Genomic DNA, 26,433 nt, shown 5'->3' on the forward strand with positions numbered 1-26,433 from the left:
CCAGTGGATGGGCATAGATTCCGTGTGGATAGTCTGGGGGAGAGGGAGAGCAGTAGTTATCCATTTAAAAGTCTTACGGTCAGGAGATAAGTTGTTTAGGAGTCTGCTGGTCTGAGCCTTGATGCACTGGTACCACCTGCCGGAAGGGAGTATAAAGAACAGTCTGTCTGAGGTGGCTGGAGTCTTAGGCAATTTTTGGGGCCTTTTTCAGACACCGCATGGAATGTATGTCCTGGATGGCTGGGAGCTCACCACCAGTGATGCGCTGGGCCATCCACACCACTCTCTTCCAGTCAGGATGGTGCAGTTGTAAAAGTTCCTAAGGATCTGAGGGGGCATGCCAAATCGTTTCAGCCTACTGAAGGCAAAGAGGTGCCTTCACGACTGTGCTGGTGCCAATTCCTCAGTGATGAGGACACCGAGGAACTTGACCCATCAATGTGGATGAGGGTATGCACCCCCCCATTTCTTGTATTCCACGACAAGCTCGTTGTAAGTGGCTATTAAGTGCCAAATAAAGTAAAGGTTCGACGCAGTTGTTTTTATCTCAATAGCAAATCATTTCTGGGTAACAATTAAGTACATTACTGTGGTTGTTTTCAATGAAAATGGTCAAAGAAATCTAATAATTGCTTCATAGCAAAAAGCAATTTCTTAAGCAAAGAATTAGCTACAGTAGGACTGTCTGGGATTAGTCTGAGTGAGGAGGGGAAAACTGAAAACTAGCTATTATTTGGAACTCTTTCTTATAGAGGGTTGCCAGGTTGCGTATGACGCCTCCTGGAAGCCATGTTGGAAGATCACCACGTCAATTCTTCCAACAACAACAGCTGAGTGGTTACCCCAAGCTGCATGATAACAGTGCCTAAAACTAGTTGATTCATCACCATGGTCAATTTCTGTTCAGTATTTGGCTTCTCTAACAAGGCAGGAAAAACAGATTACCCGTAATCATGAAACACCAAGAAGATAAGACTCAAGAACTGTCTGAAAAACAAAGAAACCTTTTTATCAGTCAAGACCTGAACCCAGACAACTGTCAGCACAGGATCTGTTCCGAACATTTCATCACTGGTTAGTCTGATCGATTTATAGTTTTGTTTAGATGTTATGCTAACCAGGTGATTACAACAAGACTAAGTTAGCCAACATTAGCTACCTAATAGCGTGTAGTCTAGCTATTAGCATGTGTCTCTCTCATAGGCTGCGCATGAGTTTCAAGTTTTGGGGAAGCTATTTTTTCCACCATAAAATGTTCCTTTATAATAAAGCATTGCATGCATCTATCAATACATTTGCAGACTAATGTAAGCCTACTATTCCTAATGTGATGATTGGATAGTCATGATTTATTCAGAAAATTTATATAACTGAATCTAATTCTTGTACATGGCTGAGCGTGTAGTGGCATAGGTTAAATAAAAAAAGGTTAAAATAAATAAATAAATAAATAAATAGGCCTACAGGCTATATCAAATATGTTTCTTTTCTTTCCTTTGCACAGGGAAAATGTGGCCTTTAATCAACACATTTCACACTATCAAGAAGCCCATGTCGACCAGATTCCCACCGTGAAGATGAGCAATGCTGCAGCAGCATCAGTTTCCACTTCTACTATTTCGCCCTTTTCCAGATATGAAAGGAGACGTCCCTCAGTTAGACAAAATGGTTTTCATTTGCTGTGCCTTGGTCAATCTGAATGATTCTGTTGTGCCATGAGGAGAGAGCACCTTGTCTTACTAAATAAAATTATTTCTTACAGCCTAACTATTCTTTCTTTCTTTTACAATTTAAAAACATTTAGTGGACAATGTAATTGTTGTGGTAGTCTTAGGCAAACCATCTTCATTATCAGTGGCACCTCCTGTCACACCCTGATCTGTTTCACCTGTCTTTTGCTTGTCTCCACCCCCCTCTAGGTGTCACCCATTTTCCCCATTATCACCTGTGCATTTATACCTGTGTTTTCTGTTTGACTGTTGCCAGTTTGTCCTGTCAAGCCTACCAGTGTTTTTCTGTACTCCGGTTCGCGTTAGTCCCTGTTTTCTAGTTTTGACCATTCTGCCTAGCCCTGACCCTGCCTGTCGTTCTGTACTTTATGGACTTTGCACTGGATTACCAAAATCTGCCTGCCTGCTGTTCTGTAACTTATGGACTTTGCACTGGATTACTGACCTCTGCCTGCCTGCCGTTCTGTACCTCATGGACTTTGCAATGGATTACCAACCTCTGCCTACCCTTGACCTGTCATTTTGCCTTCCCCATTTTGTTTATAAACTTCTGTGATTTTAACTGTCTGCATCTGGGTCTTATCCTGAGGTCAGATACCTCCAAGTGCCAGTCAGACCTTCTGGGAGAAACGTATCTGGCATTGAACTTTGTAGAAGTAGTTGTGCCTGTTTTTATGCTAAGGATCCAATCTCCTGCTTTGACATTTCACTGGGGTTGGATTTGCACTAAACAATTTCATATCAGTGTAAGGAATGCACAAGATCTAGTATAATGATGAGCCTAATATACATTGTCTACTGGTATTGTTTTTTAATTGAAAACATATAGCTCAACAGCGTATTATGTAAACAATGTGTGAGGTAAGCTATTTTCTGCTTCAGATGCACAATGTCATGGGGTGCATTGCAAATGCCCATAAGGCTAATGCCGTCAGACTGTAGGACAGTGGTTCCCGACTCTGGTTTTCAAGTACCCCCAACACTACACATTTTGATTGTAGCCCCGGATAAGCACACCTGATTCAACTTGTCAAGTAATCATCAGGCCCTCCAATGAACTTGTCAAGTAATCATCAGGGCCTCCAATGAACTTGTCAAGTAATCATCAGGGCCTCCAATGAACCTGTCAAGTAATCATCAGGCCCTCCAATGAACTTGTCAAGTAATCATCAGGCCCTCCAATGAACTTGTCAAGTAATCATCAGGGCCTCCAATGAACTTGTCAAGTAATCATCAGGGCCTCCAATGAACTTGTCAAGTAATCATCAGGCCCTCCAATGAACTTGTCAAGTAATCATCAGGCCCTCCAATGAACTTGTCAAGTAATCATCAGGCCCTCCAATGAACTTGTCAAGTAATCATCAGGCCCTCCAATGAATTTGTCAAGTAATCATCAGGCCCTCCAATGAGGCGAAATGGGTATGACTGACATCCTGAGTGACAAAACTAATTGGAGAGCTTACAACTGAACAAAAAGGTAATGTTCATTTGAGAATACAACACAAACACATGAGACATATTCCTTCCACTCTTTATTGCAGGATTGTGATCTTTGATGAATCAACATTGACTAGTTAATCTTGAATAATAGTTAACAATACACTTACCTTCAAAGAATTAGCACTTTATTACATATCATTTCAAAGTGTGCAAGTAAGCTAACTCAAAGGTTAGACATCTCAGTAACAAGTAAGGCTATTATTACGAAAGCATACGGGAAACAAAAGCTGTGTTCGAATACGCATGATAACTGTACTATTTGTGACATTAATTGAGTATATAGTATGCTTATTGGTCATAGTATCGATTATAGTTAGTATGCCAAGAGTTCCCGGATGTCGTATTTAAATTTGCCTAAATATGAAGTATACACACAGAGGACAATATTTCTGTACTTTAGGGCCCATAATGCAATTATTTAGGAAATGGGTGTGGCTTCACATCGTTTTCAGGTTTGAAGAAAATGGGGTGCTTTCGTAAATTCTCTCTGGCTATCTTCTCGTCTGAGTGCGCAGAATAATGAATTTACGAGCGTTCAACACCCGTTGAATTTGGCCGGTGTAACGTCGGCAAAAAGGCATACAAGTTTTGCCAGCAGCACAGTTAGTCACCAACGCTCTGGATAACATAAACTGCCTAACCATTTCTGCTAGGGTGAGTAAAATGGTCAGAGTGGTCTCATAGCCAACGTTAGCTTGGGTGCCGTTGTAAGGTCAGAACGCTCAAATCAACCCTACTCCTCGTCCAGTGTGTGCTCCGAGAGCGAAACACTCTGAATTTACAAACGGACAATGATTTAACTTTACGAGCTCACTCTGGCACTCCACATTGAATTTAAGAACACACCCGAAGTCGTAAAATGTCTAACTAGTAATTTATGCTAACTAGCTAGCAAGAGGTTGCACAGCAACAGCATAAACTTCCGGTAGACCGGCAAAGAGCTAGTACGCTCAACTGAAAGCATTCTGTTCATTTACAGTATACTAAAATGAACTTATTAAGTACTCATTAAGTATGAAGTATACAGTATGTTAGTATGGGTATTCGAACACAGCTCTAGTCAATACCAGAGGTAGCCAACATCGCTCCACTGATCCCTGATCTACCTGGTGAGCAAACTTCTATTCCAACCCAGCAATAGCACACTTGATTATCAACTAATTAGGTAGGATAAATCAAATCAGGTGTGTTAGTGCTGGGCTAGAACTGAAGCCTGCACACCCAGCAGGGTTGGCCTACTCCAGTTGTAATAGGCTTTATACATTGTCTTTTAATTGTATTTTTGTTTAAAACATTTGCTAAAGATGTACCCTCATTCTTTTGGGACATTCATTGGGACCTTTCTCTTCATCTGCAGACAGGGTTTCACAGCTCTCTGTATCTGAGGACAGAAAACATCACAAAGAAACGGGGTTCATTATACTCAAATCAGAGAGTACTGAATATTACGTTGCTATATCTGTCTTTTTTGTTGTTGCTAAGGACTGGAACTGAAGAATCTTTTCAAAATGTCCTCCCACAAAGGTACATGCCCTATCCTGAGTAACCTACTCCCCTTCTCTGACAAGTTTAGCTAATAATAATGTTTATCATTTTCAAAATATATTTACTTACTTGAATAGCTTCTCCAACTGCATCTGTTTTCTGGGTCCTTAATAATGGGCAATCTTCCCGATGTTTCTGGTGGTAGAAAAACGCAGCCAGCCATATGGGCGATTGGAGGACTTCCACCAGACTGACTCTGGTCTTCCAACACGGTGTCTGGTGTGGTTGCTAGGTGATTTGTGATGCAACTGCAACCCCTTTATTGGTATATTAACTAATTTACCGCCTAGTGATGACACAGGCAGGCAAAAACTCCATCTGACCAAAGCAGCCTGAAATTTCAGATGGTCTTTTCAAACAGCTCTTACACTAAAAAGGCATTATAATTTTTTTTTAAAGTCAGTATTAGTCCAACCTCAGCGTGGAAATTTGTGACTCGTTTCGGGAAACTAGGCGTATGTCGCACGTCACTACTTCACAGGAGACATTTTTTGATCAAAATGCTTTTTTTGTCAGAAATGCCTTCTGGAACATGTGAACTTTCATGTGCCTTAATGTGTATGCCATCTGTAAACACATAAGTGTTAAATTACGAGCGTAGTTGGTTTAGCCATGGAAAAAGTCAGGAACCTTCCCACTAGCCATGATTGGCTGAGATTATGGATGGGCTGGACATTCCGAGAGATGAGATCAGATTGGTCTGCCATGTAGCATCTGTCTATAACATGAGCTGCACAGTATGTGTAGGTAATCCTTCCTAACAAGGATTTTTTTGAAAGATCGCTAACCCAGCTAGCATGGACACTGACAGTTGTGAACTGATGCAGCCAAAGAGCTTATGCCCCCTTACTCGGGAAAGCACCGAACAGACGGGGACGTTGGACCCTCGAAGATGCACAAATATGATGAACTACATTGATATGGGGTTCACTTATATTGGGAGTAGTGCCTTTCCTCAGCCACAGTGTGTTATATGTGCAAAGGTCTCACAACTCAATGAAACCTTCACTCTTGCGAAGACATTTAGAAACGAACCATGCCACGCAAGTTTTTTGATCGAGAATTAAGAAGACTTTCGAGTAGTAAGACATAAATAAAGGCAACATACCATTAATCAGAAGGGGCTAGAAGAGTTTTATATGGTGAGCTACCGAGTGGCTAGAACAGGCAAGCCCCATTCTATTGTGGAGGACTTAATTCTTCCTGCTCCCGTGGCTATGGCTGGGACAATGTTGGGGGAAAAGGCCCAAAAATTGCCTTAATCAAATAACTGTTTCATGATGCATTAGTGACATGGCAGGAGATGTTTGGAAACAGGTACTGCTTTGCAAACAAGCCTGTGAATTTTATGCGTTATACAACTGGATGAGTCAACAGATGTGGTGGGCCTGGCACAGCCCAGATACATGTCCGTAATGTTTATGGGGGGGTCAATTAAGGAAGACATCCTCTTCTGGAAACCAGGACAACAAGAGAGGATATTTTGAAAGTGCTGGACAGCTTTGTGACGTCAAATGAATGTTGGTGGTCAAGATGTGTTGGTATCTGTACTGATGGCGCAAAAACCATGACAGGGAGACATAGTGAAAATGGTTAACTTTGTTAAAGCAAGGCCCCTGAACTCTTGTGTATTTTCTGCATTATGCAATAATGGGCAGCGACCATGTAACGCTTTTACAACATACAGACATGCGCTGGTTATCAAGGGGCAAAGTATTGACACATTTCTTTAAATTGAGGGACAAGCTTAAACTTTTCTTTACTGACCATTTTCACTTGTCTGACTGCTTGTATGATGATGAATTTCTCACACGACTGGCCTATCTGGGAGATGTTTTTTCTCACCTGAATGATCTGAATCTAGGATTACAGGGACTCTCCGCAACTATATTCAATGTGCGGGACAAAATTGAGGCTATGATTAAAAAGTTGGAGCTCTTCTCTGTCTGCATTAATAAGGACAACACACAGGTCTTTCCATCATTGTATGATTTTTTTTGTGTGCAAATTAACTCAAGCTTACGGACAATGTCAAATGTGATTTAGTGAAGCGCCTGAGTTAGAACAATTACGCAGGTACTTTCCCGAAATGGACGACACAAACAACGGGATTCGTTATCCCTTTCATGCCCTGTGGTGCGTGGATATGTATTCACCCCCTTTGCTATGAAGCCCCTAAATAAGATCTGGTACAGGAATTGGAACTGAAGCGCCCATAAACTAAGCAGTATACTTAAGCGTTTCATATTTCATTCTATTCCCTATACTACCTATTTCCATGATAATTTTCATTATGTTTTGTAGATATTTTGATTAGCGTCTTCAAATATTGATTGTATAAAGGAATTGTGTGGTCTTCTTATTTTGGTAAAAGTGATCTCAATAATTTATACCTTCAGATGAATCCATATTATTCCTATTATTTTCATTGTTGTCTTATAAATGTATTGTTAAAATAAGTCAGGTCGCCTTAAAATACAATTTCTGTCCCATAACAGACTGGTGCCCCAATTCACAGTAATAATTGCACACACTCCCTTACACATGCTTCTCCTTCTAAACATGCTTGTTAATTAAATAGAGGATGGGTCATTACCTGGTTTATGACTGCAGTAATGGGGTAAAGACATCAGTGCTAACATATGGTTATGACTTCAGTGGTTAGAACATACCATAGTATCTGTTTGGACACATCACCTAGTAGTCAAGCATTGTGTGTCTGCTAGGTAACTGCACTCTTCTTAAAAAAGAATGGGCATCTCTCCACTTCTCACAGGAAACAAAGAAGATGTACCGATGTATACATTAAGACCCTCAAACTTTCACAGATGCACAATTGAAAGCATCCTGTCGGGCTGTATCACCGCCTGGTACGGCAACTGCACCGCCTGCTTCCGCAGGGCTCTCCAGAGGTTGGTGCGGTCTGCCCAACACCGGGGGCACACTGCCTGCCCTCCAGGACACCTTCAGCACCCGATGACACAGGAAGGCCAAAAAGATCAAGGACATCAACCACCCGAGCCACAGCCTGTTCACCCCGCCATCATCCAGTTGGCGAGGTTAGAACTGGTGCATCAAAGCTGGGACCGAGAGACTGAAAAACAGCTTCTATCTCAAGGCCATCAGACTGTTAAATTGTCATCACTAGCCGGCTACCACCCGGTAACTCAACCCTGCTGCCCTATGTACATAGACATGGAACACAAGTCCTTTAATAATGTTTACATACTGCTTTACTCATTTCATACGTATATACTGTATTCTAGACAATGCCACTCTGACATTGCTCATCCTAAAATGTATACATTTCTTAATTCCAATCTTTTACTTTTAGATGCGTGTATTGTTGTGTATTGTTAGATACTACTGCACTGTTGGAGCTAGGAACACAAGCATTTCGCTACACCCGCAATAACATCTGCTAAATGTGTATGTCATCAACTAGATTCAACCGCAGGTCAATGTCTTCTTGAGCGGATGGTCGGGGGCGGAACATAATCACCAATCATTTGTAGACTGCAAATTGATCAAGAAGACTAAATAGATATACACTGAGTACACAAAACATTAAGAATACCTACTCTTTCCATGACATAGACTGACCATGTGAAACCAGGTGAAAGCTATGATCCCATATTGATGTCACTTGTTAAATCCACTTCAATCAGTGTAGATGAAGGGGAGGAGACGGGTTAAAGAAGGATGTTTAAGCCTTGAGACAATTGAGACATGGATTGTCAACTTTCCTGTTGATTTAGTGTAAAGGTTCTTACAGCAAGAGACCATGAACAACTCACTGTCTGTGCATCCCTGTTTCCTACATTCCCTTGATATAACCACTGCCCTGACATAGAGATAGAATGTTTGTTGTTGCCTATCCAATCGTGTCAAATCAGTAAATCCTGTGTGATTTACACAGCCCTTTAAAATCAACAACACGTCACACCGTGCTTTACAGTAACAACACTACAAGAAGGAAAGGAACGATAACCTACAAATAGGGCCAAATTAACAGGCTTATACAGTGCCTTCAGAAAGTATTCATACCCCTTGACTTATTCCACATTTTCTTGTGTTACAGTCTGAATTCAAAATGTATCTAATATATTTTTCTCACTCACACACAATACCCCATGACAGAGTGAAAATATGTTTTTAGAAATGATTGCAAATGTATTGAAAATAAAATACAGAAATATCTTATTTTCTGCGGCAGGGACTGGGAGACAGGTAAGGATAGAGGGAACAATGAATGAAGGCAAATACAGGCATACGAGAACCTGTTTCAGAGTGCAAACAATCTTAGACTGGGGCAAAGATTTACAGTCCAACAGGACAATGACCCCAAACATACAGCCAAAGCAACCCTGGAATGTGAAAGTCCTTGAGTGGCCCAGCCAAAGTCCAGACTTGAATCCCATCAAGAATCTGTGGAAAGACTTGAAGATGGCTGTTCACCGCCTGTCCCCATCTGACTTAACAGAGCTTGAGAAAATCTGCAAGGAAAAATGGGAGAAAATCCCCAATTCCAGATGTGCAAAGCTGATACAGACATACCAAAGATGACTCAAAGCTGTAATCGCCACCAAAGGTGCTTCTACAAAGTATTGACTCAGGGGTGTGAATACTTATGTAAATTACATGTATTTCATTTTCAATATATTTGCAAACATAAAAATAAAAAAAACATGTCACTTTGTCAAAATGGGGTATTGTGTATATAGATGGGTGAGAGAAAAAACATCTAATCCATGGTAAATTCAGGCTGTAATACAAAAAATGTGGAATAAATCAAGAGGTATGAATACTTTAAGGTACTGTAGATGGCACCAGGCCATGCATTATTCAGTATAACAGAGCTCTGACTCCCCCTGGTGGCAGCTTGTGGTATGGCTAGGGCACCTTCAGCAGGGGGGGGGTTCATTAGTTGCAGACAGTAGCAAAAACGTTTGGTCTGTTGCAAAAACGGGAACAATGGAAAACGTTTTGCAACGAAAACTAGTTTATTTTGGACAAATTCAGGTAGTTCCCCCCCACCATTTGCTTCCGTTTGGTTCAGTAAACGGTTTCCATTGCAATGAGTTTTGCAAAAGGCCAAACATTTTGCTACGGTCTGCGAAATATGATTACACCCCAGGACAAAACTTTGTGAAAGGTTCAGATAGAAACAAGTGGAACAAACATACCTCTAACATCTAGAATAAGAAATCATGTCGGCTCGATTCATGACATTTCTATCTGCACGTAGCCCTGGCTCCTACCTTGAAGCGAATGTTGTTGCTGATGAGGATGTTGCCCTTCATGAACTTGTGCTCGTTGTCCCTGTTCACGGTAACCGTGGGGAAAGCGCGGTAGACGGTGGTGCGCAGGATGCTCACCAGGGACTGGATGCGCGTGTAGGGGTACACGTACGTCGGGTTGGGTTCCATGATGTCACTGGCTGTCAGTCTGGGAGACAAACGAGAGACACAAACGTGCCCGTGTTAGGGTCCAAATTCATTCATTGAAAAAAAGGTCATCTAGTTTCAAGGTCTTCAAGAAACTGAAAAGCAGAAGCTATTTATATCAAGTGTTTATTTAGAAAAAAAAAATGCCCTTCCTGAATTGAGTGACTTGAATTGGAATTGAACACAGCAGCAGATTACACAGTTGGCTAAAGTTGTAAAAGGGCCACGCAGCATACTGTATGTGTATACTGAAGAGAAACGTGTTAGCTTGAAGTTAATTTGGATACAAGTGTCTGTTTAATGACTACTGATCTTTACTATCATAAATGTAGTATTTGTTTCTTACTAGTCCATCTCCATTTCCCAGCATTGGCACTCTTCTCAGATGAATGTGGACGTCATAGATGCCCTTATTGCAGAAATCCCCTGTCCACCTGAGCACACACACCACCATCCTGTAAGCACCAACACAAGTGCACTAAATTGTGAATGTAAGTTCAAATCAATGAAGTGTACTTTACCATGAGGGTTGTCATAATGGGCAAGCTGTAGGTGATCTCATTGGTTGATTCGATGAGAATGACAGTCAAGCTGATGGTCATCCAGACCACGCCTCCCAGGAAGGCAGCTGCTCCAATTAGAGCAAAGGTCCCGGAGTAGATGTCTATACCCAGGTTGCTGTGGCAACAGGACAGCCAAAGGAGCCAATCAGGAAGAGCAGTGTCAGGAAGTGAGCATAAAAGCATGCAGAAGACTCTCAGGCTTACTTCTAGCAGTGTCGACTCAAATTGCATTATCTTCTTGTTCCTAGAAACACAAAACTAATCCATGAACCAATAACTATAAAGATAACTTTTTTGGAATAAGCAGCCAGTTAAGATAACTCTCTCCCAAAGACATCCTAGTGTGACACATAGCAGTCATTACCCTCAGTTGAGCATAACTGAAAATACCCAAGTCTGACAAAGCCGAGGAAGAAGTAGAAGTGGGCTGAAGAGAGAGAAACTCATAGAGCGGGAGAGAGTGAGGGAAACTCATAGAGAGGGAGAGAGAGAGGCGGTGAGAGAACATGTCCAGTCAGCAGATTCCCTCTCAGAGGATGTCATCTCTAAAAAGTTGCATTTGTAAGCATTTTTCACTTTCCAAAAGAGCCAAAACTATACTTTATAAATACTGGCGCTGGGAAAGTAGGTGAGAGATTTCCAAACCAACAGATTTCAAATCATATAAACCAGAGCAGTATATGACATGTATATGACTCTGATATACACCATGACCATTCATAGACCTTTTGCTATGAGACGGTTGGCCTTCCATATTTGAGTACAGATTATCTGAACGCTGGGTTTACATTTCGAGAACATTTGATTGTGAGAACGTTGGCCTAGCATTTCTAGAACATTATCAGAACGTTGTCCTTACATATTGAGGAGGTTGGCCACCAGGTGTCCGAAAGCGCCACCACAGAGCAGTGAGGGAACAAAGAGGCCACTGGGCAACCGACACACCATACGTCCAGCACGCTAAGAGGAAGCACAGCACAAAGAACACTGTCAGCGTCACGGGGCTGAAAGTACCTACAGAGACAGACAGGAAACACAGTAAATTACACGTCACATGACAAGGAGGGTCAATACAGCAGGGGCTGCACAACTCCAGCCGAGTCCTCAGGGGCCTCAGTCCTGCTGATGTTCTACCTCGTAAAACAACCACAACAGTAACAGAAAGTGCCAGGGAGAAGAAGAAAAAAAAGCTAGCAGAACTGCAGAGTTGTTCACTCCTGAGGATAAATATATAGCAGGCCACAGAGGTGTTCATTATGTTCAGTATAATGATTGACTAAAGTATAGCCATCACACTGAAACAAGCACATTTATATCTTTCAGTGTGTATATGGATAGGGAGTGAGACCAGGGGCCGGGGTGCGAATTACCCGGGAGCTCCCCTTAATGCAACAAAAGTCAAACTTTGGGGTGGTCTCTAAATAACGCTAATTGAACCATTCTCCTATGTGTTTATGATCCAAGGATAAATTAGTTTTACAGTGGTAAATATGAAAATAAAAGCTTTCAAATGAAACGAACATCCCCACTTCTCTGGCATGGTTTAAATGATTTATTTCTACGTGGCTGCACAAACTGTCTCCCTGTCCATGACTGGTACTGTATAATTCTATAGCTGGCTCCACAGTGGCGCTGTCCACTCAGTATTGCTGAATTTCAGCCTCAGCTGAGCTCCTTTAAAAACGCATAGATTTTCCTTTGCACTTCCTCATTTGCGCCATTTGTTTGCCATGTGTCCTTGATAAAATAGCCTTTATTCCAATGCATTAGATTTATCCGTTGACTTATAATTGTTTGCTTTTGTCAGTCGGCTGTTTAGAGCGCTCATTGCTTTGTATTTCTGGTATTCGTGTTCTCCGTGCCGTCCGTGGCAAGAAGAAGTAGATAATCTAATATTTTCTTTCCTGGCTCAGCTGATCATGGTCTACAATAACACTAGACAACTAGCCCTCAACAAGTATATGTTAATGACAGTAGTTGACTTTCGGGTTAGAAGCATTCGATTTTGCAATGGCATAGTTCTACATTATTTTGTATATGTGTACCCTTGACAACAGTTTTCATTGCGAAGCACAATTAACTATTGGGTAGGCATAGTTACACTTACAGTGCACTTTCCGAGACCTCCAAGATCCAGGATTCAGACAGGGTTTAAGTTCAATGTTCTAATTAAATTGTTAAATGCTTAATAATGACAAATAACACGGTCATAAATGTCATCACTGTAAGGAAAGGTAGAGTTTTACGTCACATATGTGAAGATTCCAAGCATTCAACTCATGAACTAGGGTGTACACATGTTTTGATTCATCTCATCTAGGTCTATTAAATTGAATGTAGGTTACCTGTTCTGCGTGTGCTCATGTGTGTAAAATTGCCTCGGCTAAGAGGGTAGGCTACTGGCACTGTAGGTCTGGTGGTAGGTAAACGCAGGTTGACCACCTTTTTCTGAAAAATGCATTGAAAGTATAGGGAGAGGTACTTTTTTCACCGCGACCAGCAATCAGAGTTTACCCTCCTAGTGTCTTTTACTACTACATCACTGGCTACTGGTAGGCCTATTTGAAGTTCATGGTAATTCACATTGTAGCCTAGTCTAGTAAATTGACCATGAGTGTGTTAGGGTGACCATCCCTGTACACGCACCCAATAGAGACAGCCCTGTTCAAAGAAAACATAGATTAAGCCTGGTCCTGGAACTAAGAAGTACTTTTACATGGAGATTCTTCATTGAGCATGCTGTTTAGTACAGGAGTGGGATAAGTTTTGCCCTTCAGATCAAATGGGAGCCTGTCCATAATCTCATTTGTTATGGCCTAAAATAGGGGTCCCCAATTACATTCAGCGATGGGACGAATTTGGCCCACAGGCCGCCTATTGGGACACCCTGATCTAAAATGTCAAACTGATCCTAGGTCAGGTCCTGTCTCACCGTCCTGGTGGAAAAGTTGGTGGATGGCCACCTCCTGAGAGTTGAAGAACAGAGTGGCCATGTCGTTGTACATGGCCTCGTCTTGTTGGGACAGAATAACTATTATTACTATTAACTATACTATTACTATTAACTATATATTCTTACCTGTATGCACTGCAAAATGTCTGTTATTGTTTTGTTAGTCTATTCATGTATAGTTTTCTTTATTAAAGAACCATGAATAGAAACCACGCTGCATTTTGGTCCACCTCTCCTTCACCACAAGAAAACCGTTACAGTTTGTTTATAACTTGCTTTTTTATATGCTTCACTTTTTTTTAAACGAAGTTCAGCTCTACCAAACGTACCGGCGCTGTACTGTTGTTGGTTGTGGGGGAGGCCAAGTCGCGACATTCGCCAACGTTATGGACGCCACGAATATCCCCACCGTCGTCACCATGGTGACCAGCAGGCTCTCCAAGACCCTAGAGAGGGAGTAGAGGAAGAATAAGAGATGAAAGATAAATGACGACCTTTTTGAGACGAATGCCGTTCCACTCAGACAAATACCTTTCCACTCAGACTAATGCCGTTCCACTCAGACAAATACCTTTCCACTCAGACTAATGCCGTTCCACTCAGACAAATACCTTTCCACTCAGACTAATGCCGTTCCACTCAGACAAATACCTTTCCACTCAGACTAATGCCGTTCCACTCAGACAAATACCTTTCCACTCAGACTAATGCCGTTCCACTCAGACAAATACCTTTCCACTCAGACTAATGCCGTTCCACTCAGACAAATACCTTTCCACTCAGACTAATGCCGTTCCACTCAGACAAATACCTTTCCACTCAGACTAATGCCGTTCCACTCAGACAAATACCTTTCCACTCAGACTAATGCCGTTCCACTCAGACAAATACCTTTCCACTCAGACTAATGCCGTTCCACTCAGACAAATACCTTTCCACTCAGACTAATGCCGTTCCACTCAGACAAATACCTTTCCACTCAGACTAATGCCGTTCCACTCAGACAAATACCTTTCCACTCAGACTAATGCCGTTCCACTCAGACTAATGCCGTTCCACTCAGACTAATGCCGTTCCACTCAGACAAATACCTTTCCACTCAGATGGGAATGTTGATTGATTGAAATGATTTGATAATTAGGCTAAAAGTAGAAGACTACACAACATATATACGTTTCATATTAATAATTAGAAAAAAATATTTTCAACAACTGCAGCAATGACATAGGAGCATTAAAAGGTGTGTGTGTGTGTTCATGCTTTTGTATGGTATGGTGTGTTTCCCAGCAGTTACCTGACAAACTTGGCCTTGGGGTGGACATGTCACATGCGGTACTTGTCCAGCCTCTTGTTGATGTAATTGAAGAAGGCCCCTAGCAGCCCTCCCACCACCCCCATCAGGATAAAGAAGGCCAGGTCAACCACAGTCCACAGGTGGCACTTCTTATCCCCATCTGAACACTGTGGGAGAGGGAGAGGGATGGACATACATGGAGGTGTAGAACTCAAGTCACTTTATCATCATATGCACACACAGAACCACATACAAAACACTGTACCCACATCGCAGCTCTGCCACAAAAATGGAAGAGGCAATTACTCAAAAGAGAAAGGAATTCATTGGTTTGTCTGTGTAACCGGTGTGAAATAGCTAGCTAGTTAGCGGGGTGCGCGCTAACAGCGTTTCAAATCGGTGACGTCACTCGCTCTGAGACCTTGAAGTAGTTGTTTCCCTTGCTCGGCAAGGGCCGCTGCTTTTGTGGAGCGATAGGTAACAATGCTTCGTTGGAGGCAGTTGTTGAGGTCCCTGGTTCGAGCCCAGGTCGGGGCGAGGAGAGGGACGGAAGCAACACTGTTACATTTGCCTCCAATGAAAAGCCATGCCAGGCTTAAAATGACTACTAGAAAATCGTTAAAAAGGGTGAGAGGTTTGACAACTATTGAAGAGTCAGACCGGTGCAGACTGCCACGAGTGAACATAACCAATAGATCATATTTTTTGTTACTGTCCTTCGCTGGCTCGGTTTTGGAGCCAGGTCCAGTAGTGGTTAAGTCAATGTCTGTGTTCAGATGAACCTACAAATAGTACTGTTAGAGCTGAAAAAGACCAATCAATCAATGGGAAATTATACACTTAGGTAAAGTATTTATTTTTAGGGCAATCTTGGTAGAACTGCTACAAATAGAGAGGTTCAAGACAGTAATCACAGTAAAATACACTAGTTAAAATATCACAGACATCACAGTAAAGTACCAAACATAAGGAACGAATTCCTAATATTGAATTGCACCCTCTTTTGCCCTCAGAAAATCCTCAATTCCTCGGGGCATGGACTCTACAAGGTGTCGAAAGCATTCCACAGGGATGCTGGGCCATGTTGACTCCAATGCTTCCCACAGTTGTGTCAAGTTGGCTTGATGTCCTTTGGGTGGTGGACCATTATTGATACACACAGGAAACTGCTAAGTTTTTAAACACACACCGGTGCGCTTGGCACCTACTACCATACCCCATTCAAAGCACTTAAATCTTTTGTCTTGCCCATTCACCCTCTGAATGGCACACATACACAATCCATGTCTCAATTGTCCCAAGTCTTAAACATCCTTCTTTAACCTGTCTCATCCCCTTCATCTACACGAGAGGTCCAAAAGGTAGTTTGTGAGTTACCAGTAGCTCACAGCCTATCTGTGCGTAGCTCGCCAAGCAATTCTGAAAGTACGCTACATGCAATTTCTTCATGCGTTCCATCACAAACTGTCAGAAACATAAAGCTCCCGTATCCAATCAATTTGACAGTGTTGTAGTGAAGAGTAAATGTAAATCTGGAGTTTTTTCCCACAACAGTTTACGCACCTTCTGGGGAAAACACATTGAACGTACAGATGAAGTTGGAAGTTTAAATACATTAAAACTCGTTTTTCAACCACTCCACAAATGTATTGTTAACAAACTAGAGTTTTAGCAAGTTGGTTAGGACATCTACTTTGTGCATGACACAAGTAATTTTTCCAACAATTGTTTACAGACAGATTATTTCACTTATAATTCACTGTATCACAATTCCAGTGGGTCAGAAGTTTACATACACTAAGTTGACTGTGCCTTTTAACAGCTTGGAAAATTCCAGAAAATGACGTCATGGCTTTAGAAGCTTCTGATAGGCTAATTGACATCATTTGAGTCAATTGGAGGTGTACCTGTGGATGTATTTCAAAGCCTACCTTCAAACTTGATTGATATCATGGAAAAATCCAAAGAAATCAGCCAAGACCTCAGACTTCCACAAGTCCGGTTCATCCTTGGGAGACATTTCCAAATGCCTGAAGGTACCACGTTCATCTATACAAACAATAGTACGCAAGTATAAACACCATGGGACCACGCAGCCATCATACTGCTCAGGAAGAAGACGCAATCTGTCTCCTAGAGGTTAACGTACTTTGGTGCAAAAAGTGCAAATCAATCCCAGAACAACAGCAAAGGACCTTGTGAAGATGCTGGAGGAAACAGGTACAAAAGTATCTATATTCACAGTAAAAACGAGTAATATATAGACATAACCTGATAGGCACCTCAGCAAGGAAGAAGGCACTGCTCCAAAACTGCCATAAAAAAAGCCAGACTACGGTTTGCAACTGCACATGGGGAAAGATACTTTTTGGGGAAATGTCCTCTGGTCTGATGAAACAAAAATAGAACTGTTTGAGCCATAATGACCATCGTTATGTTTGGAGGAAAAGGGGGAGGTTTGGAAGTCGAAGAACACCATCCCAACCGTGGAGCACGGGGGTTGGCAGCATCATGTTGTGGGGTTGCTTTGCTGCAGGATGGACTGGTGCACTTCACAAAATAGATGGCATCATGAGGAGGAAAAATTATGTGGATATATTGAAGCAACATCCCAAGACATCAGTTTGGAAGTTAAAGCTTGTTGCAAATGGGTCTTCCAAATGGACAATGACCCCAAGCATACTAACAAAGTTGTGGCAAAATGGCTTAAGGACAACAAAGTCAAGGTATTGGAGTGGCCATCACAAAGCCCTGACCTCAATCCTATAGAACATTTGTGGGAAGAACTGAAAAGTGTGTGCAATTCTGACTCAGTTACACCAGCTCTGTCAGGAGGAATGGGCCAAAATTCACCCAACATATTGTGGGAAGCTTGTGGAAGGCTACCCGAAACGTTTGACCCAAGCTATAAAACAATTTAAAGGCATTGCTACCAAATACTAATTGAGTGTATGTAAATTTCTGACCCACTAGCAATGTGATAAAATAAATAAAAGCTGAAATTAATCACTCTACTATTATTCTGACATTTCACATTCTTAAAATAAAGTGGTGAATCTAACTGGCCTAAGACAGGGAATTTTTACTAGGATTAAATGTCAGGAATTGCAAAAAAAACGGAGTTTAAATGTATTTGGCTAAGGTATATGTAAACTTCCGACTTCAACTGTATATCCCAGGACAAATTAGCTAGCAACAACAAGCTAGCTAAAATGGACAAGTTAGCTAGCAACTGCAAACTAGCTAGCTAAATTGCCACAAATGTTATGCTTTTCGACCTGTCACCAAATTAATATAATTGGTTAAGAGTTTTTTTTTAAATATTTCAGCCTGCGTGTTGTGAACGCATTTGGTGTGGGGGGCCAGAATCAATTTGCGCGTCCGGTTCGGGCATGGTGTTAGAGTAGCTCTCATGCTAGAAAAGGTTGGAGACCCCTGATCTACACTGACTGAAAAGGACTTAACAAGTGACATCAATAAGGGATCATAGCTTTCCCCTTGTCAGTCTACGGCATGGAAAGAGCAGGTGTTCCTAATGTTTTGTGCACTCGGTTTATAAGGATTTATTGCAAAAGGAAATAGTAAAATGGTAGTGTCCTGGGAGAAATAATATAATGGTAGTGTATTGGGAAAGATATGTTAGTCTGTGGACATGGAATTAAGATTGGAGTGATTAGTTGATTGGACGATACACTTTAAGTCCAGTGTGATTAGGGAAAAAAATGTATATACATAATGGTAACTGCAAAAATAAAAGGAAACACCAACATAATGTCTTAATAGGGCGTTGGGCCACCACAAGCCAGACCAGCTTCAATGCACCTCGTCATAGATTCTACAAGCGTCTGGAACTCCATTGGAGGGATGCGACACCATTCTTCCACGAGACATCCCATAATTTGTTGTTTTAATGATGGTAGTGGAAAATGCTGTTTCAGGCACTGCTGCAGGAGTGTTCATTTGGGCTGAGATCTGGTGACTGAGATGGCCATGGCATATGGTTCACATCGTTTTCATGCTCATCAAATGATTCCGTGACCACTCATGCCCTGTGGATGGGGGTATTGTCCACCTATGGGGGCAAAGCCATGGTAGCCAAAATAACCTGAACAAAAATATAAATGCAAAATGTAAAGTGTTGGTTCCATGTTTCAAGAGCTGAAATAACAGATCCCACAAATGTGTTTTACATCCCTGTTCATGAGCATTTCTTCTTTGCCAAGATAATCCATTCAACAGGTGTGGCATATCAAGAAGCTGATTAAACAGCATGATCATTACACAGGTGCACCTTGTGCTGGGGACAAAAGGCAACTCTAAAATGTGCGGTTGTCACTCAACACAATGCCACAGATGTCTCAAATTTTGAGGGAGCGTGCAATTGGCATGCTGATGGCAGGAATGTCCGCCAGAGCTGTAAATTAATATTTATTTCTCTACCATAAGCCGCCTCCAACATTGTTTTAGAGAATTTGGCGTTGTGTGGGCAAGTGGTTTGTAATGTCAACATTGTGAACAGAGTGCCCCATGGTGGCGGTGGGGTTATGGTATGGGCAGGCATAAGCTACGGACAACTAACACAATAGCGATACTGTGACGAGATCCTGGAAGCCCATTGTCATGCCATTCATCCGCCTCCATCACCTCATGTTTCAGCATGATCATGCATTGCTCCATGTCACAAGGATCTGTGCACAATTCCTGGAACCTGAATATGTCCCAGTTCTTCCATGACCAACATACTTACCAGACATGGCGTCACCCATTGAGCATGTTTGGGATGCTCTGGATTGACGTGTACAACAGCATGTTCCTGTTCCCGACAATATCCAGCAACTTTTCCCAGCCATTGAAAAGGAGTGGGACAACATTCCACAGGCCACAATAAACAGCCTGACTGATCAATTCTATGTGAAGGAGATGTGTCGCGCTGCATGAGGCAAATTGTGTTTACACCTGATAATGACTGGTTTCCTGATCCACTCGCCTACTTTTATTTTTTAAGGTATGTGTGATCAACAGATGCATAGCTGTATTCCCAGGCATGTGAAATCAAAGTAGGGCCTAATTAATTTTTCCATTGACTGATTTCCTTATATGAACTGTAACTCTGTAAAATCTTTGAAATTGTTGCATTTATGTTTTTGTTTAGTATAATAGACTAGTATAATAGAATGAAACCTAAGCAAATGATGGGATGCACCTGTGTGGAAGCACCTACTTTCAATATACATTGTATCCCTCATTTCCAATAGTGTTTCCATTATTTTGACAGTTATCTGTATAGAATACAGTATTTTTAATTGTAATGTTTCCCACCAAGTCTTCCAATTAGTGTGTTTGTGTGTGTCACACACAGTACCAGTCAAAAGTTTGGACAGTTTACTCATTCAAGGGTGTTTCTTTATTTCTACTATTTTCTACATTGTAAAATAACTGTGAAGACATCAAAACTATGAAATAACATATATGGAATCATGTAGTAACCAAAAAAGTGTTAAACTTATACAAATATATTTGGGATTCTTCAAAAGTAGCCACCATTTACCTTAATGCCAAGAGTGTGTAAAGCTGTCATCATCTCAACCAGCTTCACCTGGAATGTTTTTCCAACAGTCTTGAAGGAGTTCCCACATATGCTGAGCACTTGGTGGCTCCTTTTCCTTCACTCTGCGGTCAAACTCATCCCAAACCGTCTCAATTGGTTTGAGGTCAGGTGATGGTGGAGGCCAGGTCATCGGATGCAGCACTCCATCACGCTCTTGGTCAAATAGCCCTTATACCGCCTGGAGGTGTGCTTTGGGTCATTGTCCTGTTGAAAAGCAAATGATAGTCCAACTAAGCGCAAACCAGATGGGATGGAAAATCGCTGCAGAATGCTGTGGTAGCCATGCTGGTTAAGAGTGCCTTGAATTCTAAATAAATCACCAACAGTGTCAACAGCAAAGCACCCCCCTACACCATCACAACACCTCCATGATTCATGAAGCTCGTGTTTCTTTGCCCAAGCAAGTCTCTTCTTGTTGTTATTGGTGTCTTTTAGTGGTTTCTTTGCAGCAATTGGACCATGAAGGCCTGGTTCACGCAGTCTCCTCTGAAAAGTTGTTGAGATGTGTCTGTTACTTGAACTCTATGAAGCATTTATTTGGGCTGCAAATTCTAAGGCTGGTAACTCTAACTTATCCTCTGCAGCAGAGGTAACTTTGGTCTTCCTTTCATAGCTTGTCTTCACTATTATTCTACAAAGTAGAAAATAGTACAAATAAAGAAATCCTTGAATGAGGTGTCAACTTATGCATTCGGAAAGTATTCAGACCCCTTTTCTGTTACGTTAGTCTTATTTCAAAATGGATTGAGATTTTTTTTCACCATCAATATACACACAACACCCCATAATGACAAAGCAAAAACAGGTTTTTAGACATTTTTGAAAATGTATTAAAAATAAAAAACACCTAATTTACATAACTAATCAGACCATTTCCTATGAGACTTCAAATTGAGCTCAGATGTATCCTGTTTCCATTGATCATCCTTGAGATGTTTCTGCAACTTCAATGGAGTCCACCTGTGCTAAATTCAATTGATTGGACATGATTCGGAAAGGCACAAGCCTGTTTAAGGTTCCACAGTTGACAGTGCATGTCAGAGCAAAAACAAAGCCATGAGGACTAAGGAATTGTCCGTAGAGTTCCGAGACAGGATTGCGTCGAGGCTCAGATTTGGGGAAGTGTACCAAAACAATTCTGCAGCATTGAAGATCCCCAAGAACACAGTGACCTCCATCATTCTAAAATGGAAGAAGTTTGGAACCACCAAGACTCTTCCTAGAGCTGGCCGCCCAGCCAAACTGAGCAATCAGGGCCTTGGTCAGAGAGCTGACTAAGAACCCGATGGTCACTCTGACAGAGCTCCAGAGTTACTCTGGAGACAGGAGAACCTTCCAGAAGGAAAACCATATCTGCAACACTCCACAAATCAGGTCTATAATGGTAGAGTAGCCAGACGGAAACCACTCCTCATTAAAATGCACAAATTCTAAAAACCTGTTTTTGCTTTGTCATTATGGGGCAGGGGTACTGTGTGTAGATTGAAGGGAAAAAACGATTTAACCCATTTTAGAATACAGCTGTAACGTAACAAAATGTGGAAAAAGTGAAGGGGTCTGTATACTTTATAAATGCACTGCATATATAAATATATAACAACAATTTCTAAGATTTTACTGAGTTACAGTTCATATAAAGAAATCAGTCAACTGAAATAAATTCATTCGGCCCTAATCTATGGATTTCACATGACTGGGCAGGGGTTCAGCCATGGGTGGGCATAAGGTGCAACCATGTTATGATCATGCTTATTTGATCAGCTTCTTGATATGCCACACTTGTCAGGTGGATTGATTATCTTGGCAAAGGAAAATTCTCACTAGCAGGAATGTAAACCAATTTGTACACAACTTTAGTGAAACAAGCTTTTGGTGCAAATGGAACATTTCATGGATCTTTCATTTCAGCCCATGAAACCTGGGAACAATACTTTACATGTTGTGTTTATATTTTTGTTGAGTAAAGGGGGATAATAAATTATGCAAGTCATTTGATAGACTCCAGTTCTGTCTGCTTGTTTCATATCGGATCTACAAAAATACCCACATAATACTCTCACACCTCAAATATGAACAAACAATGTCTGTGCATGTGAATGAGTGCTTGTACCTTGAACTCTCCAAAGCTGAGCAGGCCGGGTAGCTGGAACGAACCCCATTTGTCGTAGTTTATCGCATAGCGAAATAAGTTAAGGGTTAATGTAGTCGACATGGAGCAGAAGAGCTGATGGGAGGGAGACACAGGAAGAGAGGGGTACCTCAGAGCAGCAACTGACTTGCAATGACTTCAACTAACAGATAAATTGCCTGTGTGTGTACGTATGTATGTGTCCATCGACCTACCACTTTTCAGGAGAGTGCCTGGTTCCAGAAAGAGGAGCCTTCCTCCAGGCTGAAGAGGGTGCCCCCTATAGGTGCCCCAAACGCAGCAGCCACCCCGGCCGCAGCCCCTACCGACACAAAGTCCCGCTTGTCCCTGTAATAAAGATTAAGCACAGACATTTAACTTATAATGATGAACTACTGCGCTATTAGCACTGTACACTAGTAGAGTGTGTCCCTGTACCGGTCACTGCGGAAGTAGGGGAAGTCCAAGTTGATCTTCTTGAAAGTGATGCTCTGAAACTGAGGTAGGCCGGCTCTCGCGATGGCTCCGCTGTGGATCATTGGACCCTCCTTCCCCACAAACAGACCTGAAGGATCAAACACGTAGTCAGAGGTGGAACAGACGCATTGGTACTGGATTCCTTTTAGTTTAATCCTATAATGGTTGCATCTGGAAAGTCAGGGTCGTATTCATTAGTCCACACCGAAGTAAAATGTTTTGCAACAGAAAACGACAATGAACCGTTCTATTGGACAAGTTTAGATAGTCTGTTGCAGTCTGTTTGGTGCCTAGTGGATACGACCCAGTTCCATCTATGTTGAAGTACCTCAGACTATGGTGAAGAGGAAAGTACGTAGTCGGACTATTCCGGGTATCTTTACTCCGTTCAGGTAGCTCTTGATCTCGGGGATTCCCAAGCCTGCAGCTACTGGCTAAATGACACAGGACAGGGATGTTCAGTAGGAGTTGGGACAATTCTAATATGATACCACTAGACAAGCAAATAAAATGTAAAGAACTATCCCACAGTTAGAAAAAAAACAGCAGTTTTGAAAATAAGCGTATTGTCAGAGGGATTATGAGCATGCACATTACTTCTGAAAATGAGGGTATGGTCAGTACAAGCAGACTACTGATAAGTGCACTTCAGATAAGTGCGAACTCTTGAAGTGCACTATAGTTTGGTCGTCCCTTTTGAATTGCTCCTGATAACTGCATGCTTTGGTTTAGCGCACGCCATCCCAACAGTCCCAAGACACTGCATTTTTCAGGAGTCGACTGTAATAGCATAACAATAGCATGAAAGGACATGTTAGGTATTTGTGTAGATCGGCCTTACCTCGATGAGGACCAACACACTGGCGATGAAGATGAAGGTCATGTTGAAGGCCAGCAGCTCGAAAAGCGACAGTGTCAGGCAGCCTTTCTCACTGCACTCTTCCACAGCTAGCAAACACTGGCTAAGGAAAAACCCTGTGTCACACACCTCACTGCTCTCAACTAACTAATATGTTGATTTGGGAATTATGACTACTGTCATGCATGTTCAATATCAGAAAGGCATGATTAATAAGAAATATTGAAGTTTTTGAGTGAAATATTCCATCTTCCAAAAATAGATACATTTTCCCACCAAGTTGAATTTAAGCTTAGTGAAGAGCCTTACAAAAAAGTCCACGAAAAGGCCCACCTGAAAGAAAAGAAAATAGTGTCAAGAGTTTCATGTGCATTTTCTAATGAATGCAGCCATTTGGCAGTAGCACTTGGCATCGTTCATACCTTCGTCATACATTATTTCCAGAGAATGTACAGAGTGTCATTGTTTTTTGATTACCGGTATGTAAGCTAACCAAAAATCAGCATGTCTGACTCTACATGCAGGATAGAAAATGAAGGCACTTACCAGGCCTACTGAAACTCCAATTGCAAACACCAGCATCCACCTCACAGCTTCATACTTTTGGGCTTTCTAATATGTGATAGGCGTACCCATGTTAGAATAAATGTAAATATAGACCAACTCCTCACAATTGCAATATGCAGTTTGTGGAAATTAACTGCAATTAAAAAAATTAAAAAAATAATCACTAAGTAACAACTTTGTAACTAACTTAAAACATAAATGTATCACTTAAACAATACCACAGTACAACGGTTAATTTCTTAGTATACCTTAGTGTTCAATCCCTCCAGAACTTCAACAGATGGTTCATTGATGCACCTGTCATAATCCAGGCTCTGCCAAAAGATAGAGAGAGAACCATTTGGAGATCAGTCCGAGTGTGTTTAATTGTATAGAGTCTCTAGTATCTTTATCTGGCGAGACAGATTGCAATAGTACTCTGGCAACAGATGTGGTCAAGAGCTAGCCTGGTTCCAAATCTGTTTGTGCTCTAGCCTACTCCATTGTCAGGCCAACATCTTGATGTTCATCTGCTTCTAAGGGACTTTCTCACCTCATAATCTTTCCTTGGAAGGATCTCATCCTCCTCATCTTGAGTTTCACCAAGAATAGTCTGGAAATGAGATGGTTGAAGAACGTGACATTGACATTAGGCCCTATGCATGAATCAATTTTTTTTTTTAAACAATGCAGAACTATGTCTGACAAATAAGGTTATTGCAGTACTGCTTTCCAGTCCTCATTAGAAGATAGCTGGCACTTACTACACATAGTGCCACATAAGTAATACCCCCAACAAAGGAGCAAGCTGTTTGCAGAGGTTTCTTCCTGGGTCATCGTGCAAGGCTGTGAATAGTTTGAGGGAAATTAACAGCTAGATGTTTTAACTCTCTTTCAACATACACTTCTTCAGTGTGTTTGACAAGGGCCTCTTAAAAAATGAACATCATGATCATACAATGTTTCTTGATAAATGGAATGGGTTGTGCTTGCCAAGCATCAAGCTAGTGTAGTGCCAGTGGCTAATAATCAGCCTAGTTTCTAACCACTGTCAGCTAGCTAGCTGTCATGTTGTTTAGTTTGACTCAGTACACATTTCCTCCAAAACATTTATTCAGCCTATTACTATTCCGACAGCAAAATAGCAAACATAGTCTAACTCAATATTTCTTCATTTATCTAGCTATCATACAATACAGCTAGCAAGCTAAACTTCTATTATATAAAATATGCCATTTTTAACAGATGCGTTTATCCAAAGCGACTAAGTCATGCGTGCATAAATGTTTAGCGTATGAGAACATCACAACAGAAGAGGGTTTAGCTTTCTCCAAGTCAGGACACAGGCTTTTTCTTTTTTTCTTGGAAATCTCGCACAAAATATTATGCAAATTTAGGCATTTCAACACATTATGTAAATTATCTCATACCAGTTCCTCGGGTGTGTGGGTCTCTTCATCCCTGCAGCAGCATTGACACCATAAGCAATTCCCACAGCTCGCCATCTTCGCTGTTGTCTCTTCAGCACCACACCTCCCACAATGTCATGTGAACAAAGACCGGAGGGACTAGTTTACGATTAAGTACTTCTTCGGTGGGTTTTATTGGCAGCTGGCATCCAACGTTATGCAGCATTACCGCCACCTACTGTACTGGAGTGTGGGCCAGAGACAGGGAGAAACTCAAATCGACCTTCCAGCCACTTTGCTCTTAAAAAAGATAACAAAATATTTGAGATAATATCTAATAACGTACTGCTCAATATACTCTTAACTAATTTCCT

The 26,433-nt window shown here is 41.5% G+C and overlaps 1 pseudogene; it reads right to left on the minus strand.

The window, feature by feature from the left end:
* LOC139417562 (H(+)/Cl(-) exchange transporter 6-like) overlaps positions 1–26,160 on the minus strand; it is a 29,836-nt pseudogene extending 3,676 nt beyond the window's left edge.
* Positions 26,161–26,433: the final 273 nt, after the last annotated feature.

This window comes from Oncorhynchus clarkii, chromosome 9, assembly GCF_045791955.1.
Source record: "Oncorhynchus clarkii lewisi isolate Uvic-CL-2024 chromosome 9, UVic_Ocla_1.0, whole genome shotgun sequence".
Lineage (NCBI taxonomy): Eukaryota > Metazoa > Chordata > Actinopteri > Salmoniformes > Salmonidae > Oncorhynchus > Oncorhynchus clarkii.